This window comes from Amia ocellicauda, chromosome 7 (assembly GCF_036373705.1).
Source record: "Amia ocellicauda isolate fAmiCal2 chromosome 7, fAmiCal2.hap1, whole genome shotgun sequence".
NCBI classification, from domain to species: domain Eukaryota; kingdom Metazoa; phylum Chordata; class Actinopteri; order Amiiformes; family Amiidae; genus Amia; species Amia ocellicauda.
This window is the reverse complement of record NC_089856.1, coordinates 45,485,466-45,506,553: the sequence shown is the minus strand read 5'-3', so window position 1 is coordinate 45,506,553 and position 21,088 is coordinate 45,485,466. Positions and strand designations below refer to the sequence as shown.

General features: G+C 40.4%; 12 non-coding genes across 12 annotated transcripts; 7 read left to right on the top strand and 5 right to left on the bottom strand.

Annotated features, from left to right (window-relative positions):
• The first annotated feature begins 11,914 nt into the window (after nt 1–11,914).
• Nucleotides 11,915–11,986, top strand: trnae-uuc (transfer RNA glutamic acid (anticodon UUC)). The gene has a single exon. It is a non-coding gene; the product is annotated as a tRNA-Glu (tRNA).
• A 1,403-nt stretch (nt 11,987–13,389) lies between these two features.
• Nucleotides 13,390–13,461, top strand: trnae-uuc (transfer RNA glutamic acid (anticodon UUC)). Its single transcript has one exon. It is a non-coding gene; the product is annotated as a tRNA-Glu (tRNA).
• Nucleotides 13,462–14,587: 1,126 nt separating this feature from the next.
• On the bottom strand, nt 14,588–14,659 carry trnah-gug (transfer RNA histidin (anticodon GUG)). Its single transcript has one exon. It is a non-coding gene; the product is annotated as a tRNA-His (tRNA).
• A 206-nt stretch (nt 14,660–14,865) lies between these two features.
• Nucleotides 14,866–14,937, top strand: trnae-uuc (transfer RNA glutamic acid (anticodon UUC)). The gene has a single exon. It is a non-coding gene; the product is annotated as a tRNA-Glu (tRNA).
• A 1,125-nt stretch (nt 14,938–16,062) lies between these two features.
• trnah-gug (transfer RNA histidin (anticodon GUG)) lies at nt 16,063–16,134 on the bottom strand. Its single transcript has one exon. It is a non-coding gene; the product is annotated as a tRNA-His (tRNA).
• Nucleotides 16,135–16,340: 206 nt separating this feature from the next.
• On the top strand, nt 16,341–16,412 carry trnae-uuc (transfer RNA glutamic acid (anticodon UUC)). The gene has a single exon. It is a non-coding gene; the product is annotated as a tRNA-Glu (tRNA).
• A 1,124-nt stretch (nt 16,413–17,536) lies between these two features.
• On the bottom strand, nt 17,537–17,608 carry trnah-gug (transfer RNA histidin (anticodon GUG)). Its single transcript has one exon. It is a non-coding gene; the product is annotated as a tRNA-His (tRNA).
• Nucleotides 17,609–17,814: 206 nt separating this feature from the next.
• Nucleotides 17,815–17,886, top strand: trnae-uuc (transfer RNA glutamic acid (anticodon UUC)). Its single transcript has one exon. It is a non-coding gene; the product is annotated as a tRNA-Glu (tRNA).
• A 1,119-nt stretch (nt 17,887–19,005) lies between these two features.
• Nucleotides 19,006–19,077, bottom strand: trnah-gug (transfer RNA histidin (anticodon GUG)). The gene has a single exon. It is a non-coding gene; the product is annotated as a tRNA-His (tRNA).
• Nucleotides 19,078–19,283: 206 nt separating this feature from the next.
• Nucleotides 19,284–19,355, top strand: trnae-uuc (transfer RNA glutamic acid (anticodon UUC)). Its single transcript has one exon. It is a non-coding gene; the product is annotated as a tRNA-Glu (tRNA).
• A 1,118-nt stretch (nt 19,356–20,473) lies between these two features.
• On the bottom strand, nt 20,474–20,545 carry trnah-gug (transfer RNA histidin (anticodon GUG)). Its single transcript has one exon. It is a non-coding gene; the product is annotated as a tRNA-His (tRNA).
• Nucleotides 20,546–20,751: 206 nt separating this feature from the next.
• On the top strand, nt 20,752–20,823 carry trnae-uuc (transfer RNA glutamic acid (anticodon UUC)). Its single transcript has one exon. It is a non-coding gene; the product is annotated as a tRNA-Glu (tRNA).
• The last annotated feature ends 265 nt before the right edge of the window (nt 20,824–21,088 follow it).

Sequence of the window (21,088 nt, the reverse complement as noted above, 5' to 3'; positions counted from 1 at the left end):
ATTTATTTAAGTAAAAAGCAATTCCTTACTTCGATATCCACAAACAATAAGTGACTACTTCAAGCTCAAAAATTAGTAAATTGAATAAAATCAGGATCAATAACAGGAGGCATGTTTGCAGGAACAAACTACCCAACAATCTAGAAAGACTATATGGAATTCTGGAATCATTAATCTACCTAAATATTTGCCCTACGTATGCATCAGCTCCTCTGAGACAAAGACTGAATCCAGTGTGATTCCACCGTTATTATACTTCCCTACTCCAGATGTTAATTTCCAAAGCACGTCACGAGTTATTTGCTGCAGAAATTGAACCCTGTAATAATGCACTCAATCAGAATAGGAGTGCCTCTGATAAACGGTTTGCAGGTTCTCCAAAATCTAACCTTGAGAGCTGAACTCATGTGGAGAAAAGACCACAGAGAGCACAGCTAGCCGGCAAAAAGCACTGGATTATGAAAAGGCAAGATTAAAGCTAGATTTAGTTTTGACTACTTTACACGAGGGTCTAATAAGACATTCCAACCAATGCTTGGAGGCGGTACAAACTCCAACTCGGTGGTGACGCATCAAGCAACTCGTGCCATTAAAAAGATGGATGAAAACAAGACAGAGTTGTTTACCAAGCAGCTTGAGCAGGGGAAGCTCAAAGATCTATTTATATTCGTATACTTTTCCATAAACCATGCTTACAATCTGCAGATGCCACAATGGGATGTCCACATAACATGTCTCCAAGTCTGTTTTTTTCTGTGCTTTAGATATCAACATGACTGTGTACAAATACAGTGTTGACATGTTTTACCTGGCTCACTTAAAAAAATAAAATGGTAATTTAGGGAAAACAACAGTTAAACCAGACAGTGGGGGCAGCAGCTCTTAAAGACATCCCCTGTGGTTGAATAGGAAAAATCCTGTTGATTTCTGGACACCTTTCACTTCTCTAACCATGGTAGTATTGTCCCCAGGTTGCTAGGCAGATGGAGTCAGTCATGTCTTGTTAGTAACAGACATATTAGTTCAACAATATTGATCCAAACTTCCACAAACTCAGTTAGATGGAAAAAGCAAAAATTCAGTACAGAGCCCATGTATTTGCCCAGCACTCACAGAAGACCATATGCCTGAAAGTAACCCCTGGCAGACCTAAATGTATCACAGAGCAAATATTATGCGACTTCTACAAACAGAGCGAGCCTGGTAGGTCGATGCAGTTGGCGCCAACACCGGAGGCTGCAAATGTAACCAAGGGCCATTTAAAATGGGCCACATTGGCCCAGTTATCATTCCACCGAGTGATACTCCATCAGGGCTGCAACATCTCACTTAACACTCACTTGCAATCCATCTCTCTGCCTTGATGCCTTTGCACTGCCATCAGCAACACTGCGCTCCTTCTCTCTGCCCAATGCAGGCAGTCAAAGCACAATCACCTTCCATTTAATACATTTGCTAATTTGGACTACATTGTTGTGCTTCGTCTGCTGCTGTCTGCATGCCCTTGCTTCACTCTGTTACTCACTGAGATTATATGGTTTTATTTAAAACCTATTGCATTTATATTATATTGTGTTCTCTATTTTATATTGGACCGGTCTATAATATGTAACATTTGCATGATGTCATTTTTACAGAGAGGGAGTCACTTTGGACAAGACAGACATCAGGCTAAAAAATCCCAAGCACTACTAAAAACTGAGCTGTCCGTTTCTTCTAATGCGGTGGAACCAGCTTCTCAGGACATCAGCACTGCTCCGTCTCTGCACTGTCCAGCCTGGACTTGTCACACCTTGCAAATCTTCTCCTAGGTCTCTGCCTGCCTAATTACACACACTGCCTCCCAGTCTGTACCCACATCTTTATTCCCCTGCATGGCTGATGAACTGTTGTCTTTCTGTTGTTTCGATGTCTTCACCACACTTTAAACAGCATTACTCTTCTTGTCCTTCCTTAAGCACTGGTGTACGAGGTTGTACCATTACATACAAAGCAAATGACATCATGCTCTTTTAAGCCTTGCACATAACCTAGGTTAAAAACAAATAAATAAAAAACCACCAACACAGAATGAACAAATCGGAACTAAATTGATGAAAGAGCTTTCCACTGCAAAGCAATCAAAATCAAGCCTGAAGAGGAAATTAAACCAGTCACTGCGGTGAGGAGCAGTAGCTGGCTAGTGAAACCCTAACACTCCCTGAAGGAGGGTGTTAATCTGGGACTGGCCGATATTGGATTACTGCGGAAGGCTTGGCTGAGCAAGGGGGTTCTGCTTTCCCTCCCGGCTCACCGTGTTTAATGGGCTCGGACGTTGATCTCGTTAGCGGTCTGACTCAGCTCAAGGTTAATGGGAGTGATCCATCATGTGTTGAGGGAACACTGTGACCCTCCCAGGTCAGCGCCAACGTACATTGGCCGATTTGACCTTTTTACTAGGTGCACCTCATGATGACATTGCTAATGCATTTTGGTATCCTGCCAGAACCTGATCCAGTCGTCTCTCCCACTCTCCTGTGGATCGGGGGTTCCATTTTCCGTGAAGCCAGTAGGGGCAGAGACTTGTCCTCCATCCTCTCACTTGTACAGCATTTCCTGACGCCAGATTAATCGACAGGCCCTGCTCAGTTTCTTGTAACTGTTGAATATGGCAATAATGCCGTCGGTGACCGTGGTTTGAAAGAGGAGTGGGTGAAGGTTGTTGGAGTTGGTATAGCTGTAGTGGTTTGAATTTTTTGTGTAATTTAATTTCAGTGGCAACACACAATCACACAGGACAATCAAAGTAGAATGGGAAACAAGTGAATGAAACCACAGGAGAATATGGGCGCTGTGCTATGACTCCTCGATATCTCTGAGAGCACTTCAACCAGCTGTTCAAAGTTGTTTAGTTCAGTTGGAAAATCTTAAGGCTTTTCAATAAATACATCCATTAACCCCCACCCACACACCCACTGCTGCGTTTAGCACTAAGTCCTTTGTAAATATCTGGTACATAACATTAAACACTTTGTTCAATTTAACACCACAGATAAGGCTCTCACTCTCCCTCTCTATGCATGTTATAGCCTATATTTTGCATCACCTCAGCTCTACTCTAATGAATTAGTTCCTCTAGAAGTAAAGGAGAAAAACAATCTAATTATGTTAGTTTCCAGACTCTCTCTCTCTATATCTGTCTCTGGGAATGTATCCAAATGTCCTTGTCTGCTGCTCTTTAAAACAAAATGTCTTCTCTGTGATAAATACAAGATTAGCGCCATTAATCTTTATCATAATTTCTTAGGTCTGCAGTTCCTCCTGGAAGCCAGAACAGTGCACACCTTAGGAAGCATTTAATGAGGGTTTGGTAACAACACACTCCGAGTCCCACCCAGAGAGATGGTATATCAGAATGCCAGTTACTATGTATGTGTGCAGCAAGATTACTTTTTGTTTTGTTGTGTTTAGTATGTCTGAAGAACCATATACCTTAAAACCTGTCCTACAGTAAGAGAACCAAGTGATGGAATTTAGACACCAATGTCCACCCCCTCCTCTTCTTTCTTCCTTATTTTTCTTCTTCAGTGCCCGTATATTGTAAAGCATCTGAGAGTGATCAATCAGTGCCTGAAATAGCTGAGAGTGACGTCACTTTGGTCCTACTTTTACTTTTAGGAGTAAAAGCTATTCATAAAGATTATTTAGAATTAAAATTCCTCGTAACTCGACCAATATTTAGGAGACCTCACGAGGTCCCCTAACTAGTTAGGAGTTGGGAGATGGCAGCAATGAGAAAACGACTGAGCGCACCTTCCATTAAAGGAAAGGTGTAACAACCATGTGATGATGAAGAGTTAATGTGATGATATACACTACCGGTCAAAAGTTTTAGAACACCCCCATTTTTCCAGTTTTTATTGAAATTTAAGCAGTTCAAGTCCAGTGACAAACCTGAAATGGTACAAAGGTAAGCTTAAACTGCCAGAGGTTACAAAGAAAAGTTTAGGTTACCAAAAACTGAAAAATAATGTAAATTTCAGATTCATATACTGTGTTACTACACCCTCTTAAGCATTATTTGCCAGTGTGATGTGTAGTTCCTGTGCATATAAGTTACACTGTATTCCTACAATGCACACATTGTCTGAAAGCTTATTCTCTTGGCTACCAGCATGTTTCATTTTCAAACACATCCGATTTACAGTTTCAATGTCGCCCGCCATCACACAGAGTCCGGGGGGTGAACGCGCAGTCTACTCGGGGTTAGGGGGAGGTGTCTCATTCAGATCACTCAGTTTTGTTCAGAACAACCTAACGATTAATCCAGTATATATTATTTGATGTTCTATCAAACACAGAGAAGTTCAGATCCAATCATATAAAATCATTGTGTATTAGTACATTGTAAACAGTTTTCCATCTTGACATTTTGAGCTCTCTACGAGTGTGTGTTGCTTCTACCAACACGTGGATGGTATTGTCTTGATCAGTAGACTGTCTGGTTCCAGAATATATCATAATTGTCAATATTTTCCGATATTTTGTATTCCTACTCAGACCAAGTATCCCCCCAGTTGTTTCAGAATGCGGAGGGGGGGCAATAAAAAACACTTTTTTCACATCAGAGGATGCTTCACATCATTAGAAAGTGAAGTCTCAGCTTTCATGGCAAACAATACAACAGTGAAGAGTACACATGGGATAAAGAGAAGCACAAGGATTTGGTGCCCTTTTAAGGGTACCAGAGGGTACATTTAAAATGGGGGTTTGTCAGTTTAAGGGGTTATATTTTGTTAAAAAAACAATTCCACAAAGTATTTTTTATCTCCAATTGTTTATCTGTTCTATGCTTTAATTTCAGAGTAAATTATATTATATGTGTAAATTACAATTACAACTGGAAAAATTGAGGCGTTCTAAAACTTCTGACCGGTTGTGTAGATTGGACAGAAACTGAATATTATTGGTTACAGAACAAGTAAGAAATGCAATCTCTTCCCACTGTCCGAAATGCACCACTATCAGCAGAGATAAAGGTGGTGACAATGTTTCAGTGTCTGGCAACAGGGAAACTGCAGTAGCTGTGATGATTTGGGACCATCATCACAGACTTCAATAAGCAGAATTTTCCATCAAACCATAATTGCATTGATTTCCCCATTACTGCACAACAAACACCCCCCAATTTTCAATAATTATGCCTATAAATCAGTTCTAGAATATATTCATCAAGGGTTTTACATTACACCGATTCCATATCCGACTATTTTTAACATGAATAAAAGTAAAAAAATTACCCTTAAAATTAATGAAAAATTATACACTCATACAAAGCATATTCATAATAAACTGTATGCACGGTGAGGAATGCATGTTAAATTTAATGTATTTATTCAATACAGAAAAAGTGTCTGAAACAGCGAATTGGTGTAAATCCCTTCATGAATATATCCCAGTGTTTCCCTCTGTGGACAATTTCCCGTCTGCAATCTAGCAGCCATTGACACGGACGATACTCGGCGACATAACTATACTGTGGTGCTACCATAATAGCAGGTTAATTACTAAAACGAGTACACTAGGGATACATAAATATACACTAACTGTGAATCATGCAAAGCAAATTACAATATTGAAAGTAAATTCGTACTTATTTCAATCTTCCCGATTCTCCGACGTGCCGCTTCTCCGACGAGTGTAGTCCCACACGGTGGGGGGCAACACGCACAGACCGCCATGGTGTACGCAGTGGTCGAAATGGAAATTTAAAAGTACCTGTATGGAGGGGGAAATGTTGTAGTCCTGTTAACCGTTTCACCTTAAATCATTATTAACAATTAATTTATGTATGTATGTATGTATGTATGTATGTATATATGTATGTATGTATGTATGTATTTCTCCAACTACTGTTCATTCTTCCAGTAGCTAGGAAAATGTCCACTGCAACTGACATGAATGAGTGTCGCTATATATACAAGTTAGTTCCAGCCCTCGAATCTGATTGGACGAGAGACGTTCCATGAGCACTGATGGTCTGACACCTTCAGCACTCGGACGCGTCACTGTGTGTATCACTCCGCCACATTAACTTTTGAAAACAAGGGGCTCGTGACACTGGATACGTCAAAGTTTTCCTCCGCGATTTTGATCGATGTCCTCAGCGGACATGGCGACTGATACTTTTTTAAACAATATATAATTTGACCTAAACTACGAAAGCTCGTCAGGCGACTAAAACGATGGAGGGAAACCGGCTTTAACAGCACAAACTTCAAGAATTGTAACCATCACATCTACTGATTTAGACAACTTGGAGGAAAGCCGACATGAACCTAACACCGTGCGGCAAACACTCTGGGCTGTGCATTGTTTCAAAACTTGGTTAGATGAAAAACAGCGGATTATAGACCTTAAAACCATCGAAAATTCACAACTAAGCTCGGTGTTGCGAGATTTGTATGCGTCCATTGGGGCGAGTAAGGGAGAAATATACGACAATAGCAGTTACCAATCGGCACATAAATGAGGCTCCTCTTAGCCGTGGATGGAATTGAATGTAAGACTCCGAACCCACGCCCGCCAACAAGGTTATTAACAGCATTGCAAAACAGACCCGACGGGCCGGTAACTATAAATCAACGCACTACCCTCCAATTTCACCCGAAGACCAGAAAAATACTGAAGAATGCAGCTGCACTTTTCCCTGGTAACCCAAAAGGATTACTAAATAAAGTTTGGTATGACATACAGATACACTTTGGACGAAGGGGGAAGGAAGGTAAGACAACTTAAACCAGACTCATTTGCTCTGAAACGTGATGAAAACGGTTCAAAATATTTTACAATGACTGTACAGTATAATTGTAAATCTGGAAAAACTACTCACTTCTAAATCTTTTGTAGTCATTTTTGTATTACTTTAGTATAAATGAATGTTAATTTGGATTAATTAATTAATTTGGATGCACAGTGGTAACAAGGCATGATGGATCCATGTTCTCATTCTGTTTATGCCAAATTCTGACTCTACCATCTGAATGTCTCAACAGAAATCGAGACTCATCAGACCAGGCAACATATTTCCAGTCTTCAACTGTCCAATTTTGGTGAGCTTGTGCAAATTGTAGCCTCTTTTTCCTATTTGTAGTGGAGATGAGTGGTACCCGGTGGGGTCTTCTACTGTTGTAGCCCATCCGCCTCAAGGTTGTACGTGTTGTGGCTTCACAAATGCTTTGCTGCATACCTCGGTTGTAACGAGTGGTTATTTCAGTCAAAGTTGCTCTTCTATCAGCTTGAATCAGTCGGCCCATTCTCCGCTGACCTCTAGCATCAACAAGGCATTTTCGCCCACAGGACTGCCGCATGCTGGGTGTTTTTCCCTTTGTTTTCTAAGACCGACGTAATGCTGAAAACAGCTCCCGAGACGGTATGAGAAGTGTATGTCTTTGTCAGTTATGAGTATGAGGTATGAGTGCTCCCAAGACGGTATGAGTGTTGTCAGGATCCCATATGGTCTAGCTGTTAGGATTCGTTTTTTTTCACCCAGGTGGCCCGGGTTCGACTCCCGGTATGGGAAAGCACTGTCTTTAAGTGTGACACATGTTCATTCTCATGGATGATTTTGTTTGAATCAGTCACCCACTTTGACTTGTACTCTATATTCAAATTCACGTGGATTGTCTTACTGGACAATCAAAGGACACAATTTCATCTCAGATTCCACAAAATAACCTTTGAAATGTTATTATTAGTATTATTCCCTTCCAACAACGTGAATGCCAGATAGAGACTTAGTGTCATTAGCAAACCTATGCAAAACTCACCTGCAGTCCCTGTCTTTGCTTGCGATGCTGTGATATTTGCATTCGCCGCCAGTTTCTTTGCTTTCGATTGATTTATTCTCATTACGAGTTTTGTCTGTTTTGTCGAGAGGGCGGAATTTACAGGGAGGCGTGGATCCTGGGTCTCCATTGGTCCAGCAGGTTTGAGTGACGGTTCACCCTGACCCAATCAGGAAGAAAAACCCTACTGTTTTCATGAAAAAGTTTTGCTCTCGTTTTGTTTTGCTTTCGATACATTTTTTTTGTTTACAATTCTATACATTTTGAATACGATACTTATGGCGCTAATTTGAGCCCATAGATTTCACGCATTTCATGAAATCCAACTAAATCGACACTTTCGAATTACATGCAATCGGAGTTCATGGAAATTTCATAGTGTTTCGTGGCCTTTTATGCGGTTGAAAAGTGTCCAGTACTCCCATACTTCGTTTACGAAACGGAAGCAGTATGTCACCCGGGTACTTTTCATATACTGCAATATTCTACTACTTGGCGGGACACCGATTAGCAAACCCAGTGCTCTCATTGGACAGTTTTCAGTGTCCGCTATACAAAACCCATAATGTACTGATCAATGTGTATACTGTCACATGACCCAACCCTGAGCCTTCTTGTTTTATTGTTGGGTTTCCCCCCCTGCGACTGGGTTCTACGACCAATCAATAATATGTAGATACTTTAAAAGCGATGAAACTTATTAATGTAATGATATAATCCACAAAATATTACATTTGCAAAGTTATGATTAGTCTTCTATATTTTCTGATATATCTGTGACCGTGTTGATATAAATATGAACTTCACTTGCATGCAATGATGAGAAGAACACTGCCCTCTGCCGTGTCAGAATTCCTCCTGCCGTGACCCGGATTCAAACCGGGGTTGTTGCGGCCACAACGCAAAGTACTAACCACTATACGATCACAGCGAGCTACCAAGGTGATATTCAGCTTTTCCTAAGTTATCAGTGTAACAAGAATATGTAGTATTACTTACTTTATTATTCATTTTATAAGTATACTAGTTAAGGTGTTATTGCTTGGGTGGCGCAGTGTTGTGTGATGTAGGCCTATGTTTTCTAAGACCAACGTGATGCTGAAAACAGCTCCCGACACTGTTTGAGTGTTGTCAAGATCCCATATGGTCTAGCGGTTAGGTTTCCTTGTTTTCACCCAGGTGGCCTGAGTTCAACTCACGGTACGGGAAAACACTGTCTTTAAGTGTAACACACGTTGATTTTCTTGGAAGATTTTGTTTGAATCAGTCACCCACTATGACTTGTACTCTATATTCCAATTCACGTGGATTTTCTTACTGGACATTCAAAGGACACAATTTCGTCACAGATTCCACAAAATAACCTTTGAAATGTTATTATTAGTATTATTCCCTTCCAACAACGTGAATGCCAGACAGAGACTTAGTGTCATTAGCATACCTATGCAAAACTCACCTGCAGTCCCTTTCTTTGCATTCGATGCTGTGATCTTTGCTTTCGCCGCCAGTTTCTTTGTTTTCGATTGATTTATTCTCATTACGAGTTTTGTCTGTTTTGTCGTGAGGGCGGAATTTACAGGGAGGCGTGGATCCTGGGTCTCCATTGGTCCAGCAGGTTTGAGTGACAGTTCATCCTGACCCAATCAGGAAGAATAACCCAACTGTTTTCATGAAAAAGTTTTGCTCTCGATTTTTTTTTGCTTTCGATACATTTTTTTTGTTTACAATTCTATACATTTTGAATACGATACTTATGGCGCTAATTTGAGCCCATAGATTTCACGCATTTCATGAAATCCAACTAAATCGAACGCTTTCGAATTACATGCAATCGGATTTCATGGAAATTTCATAGTGTTTCGTGGCCTTTTATGCGGTTGAAAAGTGTCCAGTACTCCCATACTTCGTTTACGAAACGGAAGCAGTATGTCACCCGGGTACTTTTCATATACTGCTATATTCTACTACTTGGCGGGACACCGATTAGCAAACCCAGTGCTCTCATTGGACAGTTTTCAGTGTCCGCTATACAAAACCCATAATGTACTGATCAATGTGTATACTGTCACATGACCCAACCCTGAGCCTTCTTGTTTTATTGTTGGGTTTCCCCCCCTGCGACTGGGTTCTACGACCAATCAATAATATGTAGATACTTTAAAAGCGATGAAACTTATTAATGTATTGATATAATCCACAAAATATTACATTTGCAAAGTTATGATTAGTCTTCTATATTTTCTGATGTATCTGTGACTGTGTTAATATAAAAATGAACTTCACTTGCATGCAATGATGAGAAGAATACAGCCCTCTGCCGTGTCAGGATTTCTCCTGTCGTGACCCGGATTCGAACCGGGGTTGTTGCGGCCACAACGCAAAGTACTAACCACTATACGATCACAGCGAGCTACCAAGGTGATATTCAGCTTTTTATAAGTTGTCAGTGTAACAAGAATAAGTAGTATTACTTACTTTATTACTCATTTTATAAGTATACTAGTTAAGGTGTTTTTGCTTGGGTGGCGCAGTGTTGTGTGATGTAGGCCTATGTTTTCTAAGACCGACGTGATGCTGAAAACAGCTCCCGACACTGTTTGAGTGTTGTCACGATCCCATATGGTCTAGCGGTTAGGTTTCCTTGTTTTCACCCAGGTGGCCCGAGTTCAACTCCCGGTACGGGAAAGCACTGTCTTTAAGTGTAACACACGTTGATTTTCTTGGATGATTTTGTTTGAATCAGTCACCCACTATGACTTGTACTCTATATTCCAATTCACGTGGATTGTCTTACTGGACAATCAAAGGACACAATTTCATCACAGATTCCACAAAATAACCTTTGAAATGTTATTATTAGTATTATTCCCTTCCAACAACGTTAATGCCAGACAGAGACTTAGTGTCATTAGCAAACCTATGCAAAACTCACCTGCAGTCCCTGTCTTTGCTTGCGATGCTGTGATCTTTGCTTTCGCCGCCAGTTTCTTTGCTTTCGATTGATTTATTCTCATTACGAGTTTTGTCTGTTTTGTCGTGAGGGCGGAATTTACAGGGAGGCGTGGATCCTGGGTCTCCATTGGTCCAGCAGGTTTGCGTGACGGTTCATCCTGACCCAATCAGGAAGAATAACCCAACTGTTTTCATGAAAAAGTTTTGCTCTCGATTTTTTTTGCTTTCGATACATTTTTTTTTGTTTACAATTCTATACAGTTTGAATACGATACTTATGGCGCTAATTTGAGCCCATAGATTTCACGCATTTCATGAAATCCAACTAAATCGAACGCTTTCGAATTACATGCAATCGGATTTCATGGAACTTTCATAGTGTTTCGTGGCCTTTTATGCGTTGAAAAGTGTCCAGTACTCCCATACTTCGTTTACGAAACGGAAGCTGTATGTCACCCGGGTACTTTTCATATACTGCTATATTCTACTACTTGGCGGGACACCGATTAGCAAACCCAGTGCTCTCATTGGACAGTTTTCAGTGTCCGCTATACAAAACCCATAATGTACTGATCAATGTGTATACTGTCACATGACCCAACCCTGAGCCTTCTTGTTTTATTGTTGGGTTTCCCCCCCTGCGACTGGGTTCTACGACCAATCAATAATATGTAGATACTTTAAAAGCGATGAAACTTATTAATGTATTGATATAATCCACAAAATATTACATTTCCAAAGTTATGATTAGTCTTCTATATTTTCTGATGTATCTGTGACTGTGTTGATATAAATATGAACTTCACTTGCATGCAATGATGAGAAGAATACAGCCCTCTGCCGTGTCAGGATTTCACCTGTCGTGACCCAGATTCGAACTGGGGTTGTTGCGGCCACAACGCAAAGTACTAACCACTATACGATCACAGCGAGCTACCAAGGTGATATTCAGCTTTTTATAAGTTGTCAGTGTAACAAGAATAAGTAGTATTACTTACTTTATTACTCATTTTATAAGTATACTAGTTAAGGTGTTTTTGCTTGGGTGGCGCAGTGTTGTGTGATGTAGGCCTATGTTTTCTAAGACCGACGTGATGCTGAAAACAGCTCCCGACACTGTTTGAGTGTTGTCACGATCCCATATGGTCTAGAGGTTAGGATTCCTGGTTTTCACCCAGGTGGCCCGGATTCAACTCCCGGTATGGGAAAGCACTGTCTTTAAGTGTGACACACGTTCATTCTCAGGGATGATTTTGTTTGAATCAGTCACCCACTATGACTTGTACTCTATATTCCAATTCACGTGGATTGTCTTACTGGACAATCAAAGGACACAATTTCATCACAGATTCCACAAAATAACCTTTGAAATGTTATTATTAGTATTATTCCCTTCCAACAACGTTAATGCTAGACAGAGACTTAGTGTCATTAGCAAACCTATGCAAAACTCACCTGCAGTCCCTGTCTTTGCTTGCGATGGTGTGATATTTGCTATCGCCGCCAGTTTCTTTGCTTTTGAATGATTTATTCTCATTACGAGTTTTGTCTGTTTTGTCGTGAGGGCGGAATTTACAGGAAGGCGTGGATCCTGGGTCTCCATTGGTCCAGCAGGTTTGAGTGACGGTTCATCCTGACCCAATCAGGAAGAATAACCCAACTATTTTCATGAAAAAGTTTTGCTCTCGATTTTGTTTGCTTTCGATACATTTTTTTTGTTTACAATTCTATACATTTTGAATACGATAATTATGGCGCTAATTTGAGCCCATAGATTTCACGCATTTCATGAAATCCAACTAAATCGAACGCTTTCGAATTACATGCAATCAGATTTCATGGAAATTTCATAGTGTTTCGTGGCATTTTATGCGGTTGAAAAGTGTCCAGTACTCCCATACTTCGTTTACGAAACGGAAGCTGTATGTCACCCGGGTACTTTTCATATACTGCAATATTCTACTACTTGGCGGGACACCGATTAGCAAACCCAGTGCTCTCATTGGACAGTTTTCAGTGTCCGCTATACAAAACCCATAATGTACTGATCAATGTGTATACTGTCACATAACCCAACCCTGAGCCTTCTTGTTTTATTGTTGGGTTTCCCCCCCTGCGACTGGGTTCTACGACCAATCAATAATATGTAGATACTTTAAAAGCGATGAAACTTATTAATGTATTGATATAATCCACAAAATATTACATTTCCAAAGTTATGATTAGTCTTCTATATTTTCTGATGAATCTGTGACTGTGTTGATATAAATATGAACTTCACTTGCATGCAATGATGAGAAGAATACAGCCCTCTGCCGTGTCAGGATTTCTCCTGCCGTGACCCAGATTCGAACAGGGGTTGTTGCGGCCACAACGCAAAGTACTAACCACTATACGATCACGGCGAGCTACCGAGGTGATATTCAGGTTTTCCTAAGTTGTCAGTGTAACATGAATATGTAGTATTACTTACTTTATTACTCATTTTATAAGTATACTAGTTAAGGTGTTATTGCTTGGGAGGCGCAGTGTTGTGTGATGTAGGCCTATGTTTTGTAAGACCGACGTGATGCTGAAAACAGCTCCCGACACTGTTTGAGTGTTGTCAAGATCCCATATGGTCTAGCGGTTAGGATTCCTGGTTTTCACCCAGGTGGCCTGGGTTCGACTACCGGTATGGGAAAGCACTCTCTTTAAGTGTAACACACGTTCATTCTCATGGACGATTTCGTTTGAATCAGTCACCCACTATGACTTGTACTCTATATTCCAATTCACGTTGATTGTCTTACTGGACAATCAAAGGACACAATTTAATCACAGATTCCACAAAATAACCTTTGAAATGTTATTATTAGTATTATTCCCTTCCAACAACGTGAATGCCAGACAGAGACTTAGTGTCATTAGCATACCTATGCAAAACTCACCTGCAGTCCCTTTCTTTGCTTGCGATGCTGTGATCTTTGCTTGCGCCGCCAGTTTCTTTGCTTTCGATTGATTTATTCTCATTACGAGTTTTGTCTGTTTTGTCGTGAGGGCGGAATTTACAGGGAGGCGTGGATCCTGGGTCTCCATTGGTCCAGCAGGTTTGAGTGACGGTTCATCCTGACCCAATCAGGAAGAATAACCCAACTGTTTTCATGAAAAAGTTTTGCTCTCGATTTTTTTTGCTTTCGATACATTTTTTTTGTTTACAATTCTATACATTTTGAATACGATACTTATGGCGCTAATTTGAGCCCATAGATTTCACGCATTTCATGAAATCCAACTAAATCGAACGCTTTCGAATTACATGCAATCGGATTTCATGGAAATTTCATAGTGTTTCGTGGCCTTTTATGCGGTTGAAAAGTGTCCAGTACTCCCATACTTCGTTTACGAATCGGAAGCTGTATGTCACCCGGGTACTTTTCATATACTGCTATATTCTACTACTTGGCGGGACACCGATTAGCAAACCCAGTGCTCTCATTGGACAGTTTTCAGTGTCCGCTATACAAAACCCATAATGTACTGATCAATGTGTATACTGTCACATGACCCAACCCTGAGACTTCTTGTTTTATTGTTGGGTTTCCCCCCCCTGCGACTGGGTTCTACGACCAATCAATAATATGTAGATACTTTAAAAGCGATGAAACTTATTAATGTATTGATATAATCCACAAAATATTACATTTCCAAAGTTATGATTAGTCTTCTATATTTTCTGATGTATCTGTGACTGTGTTGATATAAATTTGAACTTCACTTGCTTGCAATGATGAGAAGAATACAGCCCTCTGCTGTGTCAGGATTTCTCCTGCCGTGACCCGGATTCGAACCGGGGTTGTTGCGGCCACAACGCAAAGTACTAACCACTATACGATCACGGCGAGCTACCGAGGTGATATTCAGCTTTTCCTAAGTTGTCAGTGTAACAAGAATATGTAGTATTACTTACTTTATTACTCATTTTATAAGTATACTAGTTAAGGTGTTATTGCTTGGGTGGCGCAGTGTTGTGTGATGTAGGCCTATGTTTTCTAAGACCGACGTGATGCTGAAAATAGCTCCCGACACTGTTTGAGTGTTGTCAAGATCCCATATGGTCTAGCGGTTAGGATTCCTGGTTTTCACCCAGGTGGCCCGGGTTCGACTCCCGGTATGGGAAAGCAATGTCTTTAAGTGTAACACACGTTGATTATCTTGGATGATTTTGATTGAATCAGTCACCCACTATGACTTGTACTCTATATTCCAATTCTCGTGGATTGTCTTACTGGACAATCAAAGGACACAATTTCATCACAGATTCCACAAAATAACCTTTGAAATGTTATTATTAGTATTATTCCCTTCCAACAACGTGAATGCCAGACAGAGACTTAGTGTCATTAGCAAACCTATGTAAAATTCACCTGCAGTCCCTGTCTTTGCTTGCGATGGTGTGATATTTGCTATCGCCGCCAGTTTCTTTGCTTTCGATTGATTTATTCTCATTACGAGTTTTGTCTGTTTTGTCGTGAGGGCGGAATTTACAGGGAGGCGTGGATCCTGGGTCTCCATTGGTCCAGCAGGTTTGAGTGACGGTTCATCCTGACCCAATCAGGAAGAATAACCCAACTGTTTTCATGAAAAAGTTTTGCTCTCGATTTTTTTTGCTTTCGATACATTTTTTTTGTTTACAATTCTATACATTTTGAATACGATACTTATGGCGCTAATTTGAGCCCATAGATTTCATGCATTTCATGAAATCCAACTAAATCGAACGCTTTCGAATTACATGCAATCGGATTTCATGGAAATTTCATAGTGTTTCGTGGCCTTTTATGCGGTTGAAAAGTGTCCAGTACTCCCATACTTCGTTTACGAAACGGAAGCTGTATGTCACCCGGGTACTTTTCTTATACTGCTATATTCTACTACTTGGCGGGACACCGATTAGCAAACCCAGTGCTCTCATTGGACAGTTTTCAGTGTCCGCTATACAAAACCCATAATGTACTGATCAATGTGTATACTGTCACATAACCCAACCCTGAGCCTTCTTGTTTTATTGTTGGGTTTCCCCCCCTGCGACTGGGTTCTACGACCAATCAATAATATGTAGATACTTTAAAAGCGATGAAACTTATTAATGTATTGATATAATCCACAAAATATAACATTTGCAAAGTTATGATTAGTCTTCTATATTTTCTGATGTATCTGTGACCGTGTTGATATAAATATGAACTTCACTTGCATGCAATGATGAGAACAATACAGCCCTCTGCCCTGTCAGGAATTCTCCTGCCGTGACCCGGATTCGAACCAGGGTTGTTGCGGCCACAACGCAAAGTACTAACCACTATACGATCACGGCGAGCTACCGAGGTGATATTCAGCTTTTCGTAAGTTGTCAGTGTAACAAGAATATGTAGTATTACTTACTTTATTACTCATTTTATAAGTATACTAGTTAAGGTGTTATTGCTTGGGTGGCGCAGTGTTGTGTGATGTAGGCCTATGTATTCTAAGACCGACGTGATGCTGAAAACAGCTCCTGACACTGTTTGAGTGTTGTTAAGATCCCATATGGTCTAGTGGTTAGGATTCCTGGTTTTCACCCAGGTGGCCCGGGTTCGACTCCCGGTATGGGAAAGCACTGTCTTTAAGTGTAACACACGTTGATTCTCTTGGATGATTTTGATTGAATCAGTCACCCACTATGACTTGTACTCTATATTCCAATTCACGTGGATTGTCTTACTGGACAATCAAAGGAATCAATTTCATCACAGATTCCACAAAATAACCTTTGAAATGTTATTATTAGTATTATTCCCTTCCAACAACGTTAATGCCAGACAGAGACTTAGTGTCATTAGCAAACCTATGCAAAACTCACCTGCAGTCCCTGTCTTTGCTTGCGATGCTGTGATCTTTGCTTTCGCCGCCAGTTTCTTTGCTTTCGATTGATTTATTCTCATTACGAGTTTTGTCTGTTTTGTCGTGAGGGCGGAATTTACAGGGAGGCGTGGATCCTGGGTCTCCATTGGTCCAGCAGGTTTGAGTGACGGTTCATCCTGACCCAATCAGGAAGAATAACCCAACTGTTTTCATGAAAAAGTTTTGCTCTCGATTTTGTTTGCTTTCGATACATTTTTTTTGTTTACAATTCTATACATTTTGAATACGATACTTATGGCGCTAATTTAAGCCCATAGATTTCACGCATTTCATGAAATCCAACTAAATCGAACGCTTTCGAATTACATGCAATCGGATTTCATGGAAATTTCAAAGTGTTTCGTGGCCTTTTATGCGGTTGAAAAGTGTCCAGTACTCACATACTTCCTTACGAAACGGAAGCTGTATGTCACCCTGGTACTTTTCATTTACTGCTATATTCTACTACTTGGCGGGACACCGATTAGCAAACCCAGTGCTCTCATTGGACAGTTTTCAGTGTCCGCTATACAAAACCCATAATGTACTGATCAATGTGTATACTGTCACATGACCCAACCCTGAGCCTTCTTGTTTTATTGATGGGTTTCCCCCCCTGCGACTGGGTTCTACGACCAATCAATAATATGTAGATACTTTAAAAGCGATGAAACTTATTAATGTATTGATATAATCCACAAAATATTACATTTCCAAAGTTATGATTAGTCTTCTATATTTTCTGATGTATCTGTGACTGTGTTGATATAAATTTGAACTTCACTTGCTTGCAATGATGAGAAGAATACTGCCCTCTGCCGTGTCAGGATTTCTCCTGCCGTGACCCGGATTCGAACCGGGGTTGTTGCGGCCACAACGCAAAGTACTAACCACTATACGATCACGGCGAGCTACCGAGATGATATTCAGCTTTTCCTAATTTGTCAGTGTAACAAGAATATGTAGTATTACTTACTTTATTACTCATTTTATAAGTATACTAGTTAAGGTGTTATTGCTTGGGTGGCGCAGTGTTGTGTGATGTAGGCCTATGTTTTCTAAGACCGACGTGATGCTGAAAACAGCTCCTGACACTGTTTGAGTGTTGTTAAGATCCCATATGGTCTAGCGGTTAGGATTCCTGGTTTTCACCCAGGTGGCCTGGGTTCGACTACCGGTATGGGAAAGCACTGTCTTTAAGTGTAACACACGTTGATTCTCTTGGATGATTTTGATTGAATCAGTCACCCACTATGACTTGTACTCTATATTCCAATTCACGTGGATTTTCTTACTGGACAATCAAAGGAATCAATTTCATCACAGATTCCACAAAATAACCTTTGAAATGTTATTATTAGTATTATTCCCTTCCAACAACGTTAATGCCAGACAGAGACTTAGTGTCATTAGCAAACCTATGCAAAACTCACCTGCAGTCCCTGTCTTTGCTTGCCATGCTGTGATCATTGCTTTCGCCGCCAGTTTCTTTGCTTTCGATTGATTTATTCTCATTACGAGTTTTGTCTGTTTTGTCGTGAGGGCGGAATTTACAGGGAGGCGTGGATCCTGGGTCTCCATTGGTCCAGCAGGTTTGAGTGACGGTTCACCCTGACCCAATCAGGAAGAAAAACCCTACTGTTTTCATGAAAAAGTTTTGCTCTCGTTTTGTTTTGCTTTTGATACTTTTTTTTTGTTTACAATTCTATACATTTTGAATACGATACTTATGGCGCTAATTTAAGCCCATAGATTTCACGCATTTCATGAAATCCAACTAAATCGAACGCTTTCGAATTGCATGCAATCGGATTTCATGGAAATTTCAAAGTGTTTCGTGGCCTTTTATGCGGTTGAAAAGTGTCCAGTACTCACTTACTTCGTTACGAAACGGAAGCTGTATGTCACCCTGGTACTTTTCATTTACTGCTATATTCTACTACTTGGCGGGACACCGATTAGCAAACCCAGTGCTCTCATTGGACAGTTTTCAGTGTCCGCTATACAAAACCCATAATGTACTGATCAATGTGTATACTGTCACATGACCCAACCCTGAGACTTCTTGTTTTATTGTTGGGTTTCCCCCCCCTGCGACTGGGTTCTACGACCAATCAATAATATGTAGATACTTTAAAAGCGATGAAACTTATTAATGTATTGATATAATCCACAAAATATTACATTTCCAAAGTTATGATTAGTCTTCTATATTTTCTGATGTATCTGTGTTGATATAAATTTGAACTTCACTTGCTTGCAATGATGAGAAGAATACAGCCCTCTGCTGTGTCAGGATTTCTCCTGCCGTGACCCGGATTCGAACCGGGGTTGTTGCGGCCACAACGCAAAGTACTAACCACTATACGATCACGGCGAGCTACCGAGGTGATATTCAGCTTTTCCTAAGTTGTCAGTGTAACAAGAATATGTAGTATTACTTACTTTATTACTCATTTTATAAGTATACTAGTTAAGGTGTTATTGCTTGGGTGGCGCAGTGTTGTGTGATGTAGGCCTATGTTTTCTAAGACCGACGTGATGCTGAAAATAGCTCCCGACACTGTTTGAGTGTTGTCAAGATCCCATATGGTCTAGCGGTTAGGATTCCTGGTTTTCACCCAGGTGGCCCGGGTTCGACTCCCGGTATGGGAAAGCAATGTCTTTAAGTGTAACACACGTTGATTATCTTGGATGATTTTGATTGAATCAGTCACCCACTATGACTTGTACTCTGTATTCCAATTCTCGTGGATTGTCTTACTGGACAATCAAAGGACACAATTTCATCACAGATTCCACAAAATAACCTTTGAAATGTTATTATTAGTATTATTCCCTTCCAACAACGTGAATGCCAGACAGAGACTTAGTGTCATTAGCAAACCTATGTAAAATTCACCTGCAGTCCCTGTCTTTGCTTGCGATGGTGTGATATTTGCTATCGCCGCCAGTTTCTTTGCTTTCGATTGATTTATTCTCATTACGAGTTTTGTCTGTTTTGTCGTGAGGGCGGAATTTACAGGGAGGCGTGGATCCTGGGTCTCCATTGGTCCAGCAGGTTTGAGTGACGGTTCATCCTGACCCAATCAGGAAGAATAACCCAACTGTTTTCATGAAAAAGTTTTGCTCTCGATTTTTTTTGCTTTCGATACATTTTTTTTGTTTACAATTCTATACATTTTGAATACGATACTTATGGCGCTAATTTGAGCCCATAGATTTCATGCATTTCATGAAATCCAACTAAATCGAACGCTTTCGAATTACATGCAATCGGATTTCATGGAAATTTCATAGTGTTTCGTGGCCTTTTATGCGGTTGAAAAGTGTCCAGTACTCACATACTTCCTTACGAAACGGAAGCTGTATGTCACCCTGGTACTTTTCATTTACTGCTATATTCTACTACTTGGCGGGACACCGATTAGCAAACCCAGTGCTCTCATTGGACAGTTTTCAGTGTCCGCTATACAAAACCCATAATGTACTGATCAATGTGTATACTGTCACATGACCCAACCCTGAGCCTTCTTGTTTTATTGATGGGTTTCCCCCCCTGCGACTGGGTTCTACGACCAATCAATAATATGTAGATACTTTAAAAGCGATGAAACTTATTAATGTATTGATATAATCCACAAAATATTACATTTCCAAAGTTATGATTAGTCTTCTATATTTTCTGATGTATCTGTGTTGATATAAATTTGAACTTCACTTGCTTGCAATGATGAGAAGAATACAGCCCTCTGCCGTGTCAGGATTTCACCTGTCGTGACCCGGATTCGAACCGGGGTTGTTGCGGCCACAACGCAAAGTACTAACCACTATACGATCACGGCGAGCTACCGAGGTGATATTCAGCTTTTCCTAAGTTGTCAGTGTAACAAGAATATGTAGTATTACTTACTTTATTACTCATTTTATAAGTATACTAGTTAAGGTGTTATTGCTTGGGTGGCGCAGTGTTGTGTGATGTAGGCCTATGTTTTCTAAGACCGACGTGATGCTGAAAACAGCTCCCGACACTGTTTGAGTGTTGTCAAGATCCCATATGGTCTAGCGGTTAGGATTCCTGGTTTTCACCCAGGTGGCCCGGGTTCGACTCCCGGTATGGGAAAACAATGTCTTTAAGTGTAACACACGTTGATTATCTTGGATGATTTTGATTGAATCAGTCACCCACTATGACTTGTACTCTATATTCCAATTCTCGTGGATTGTCTTACTGGACAATCAAAGGACACAATTTCATCACAGATTCCACAAAATAACCTTTGAAATGTTATTATTAGTATTATTCCCTTCCAACAACGTGAATGCCAGACAGAGACTTAGTGTCATTAGCAAACCTATGTAAAATTCACCTGCAGTCCCTGTCTTTG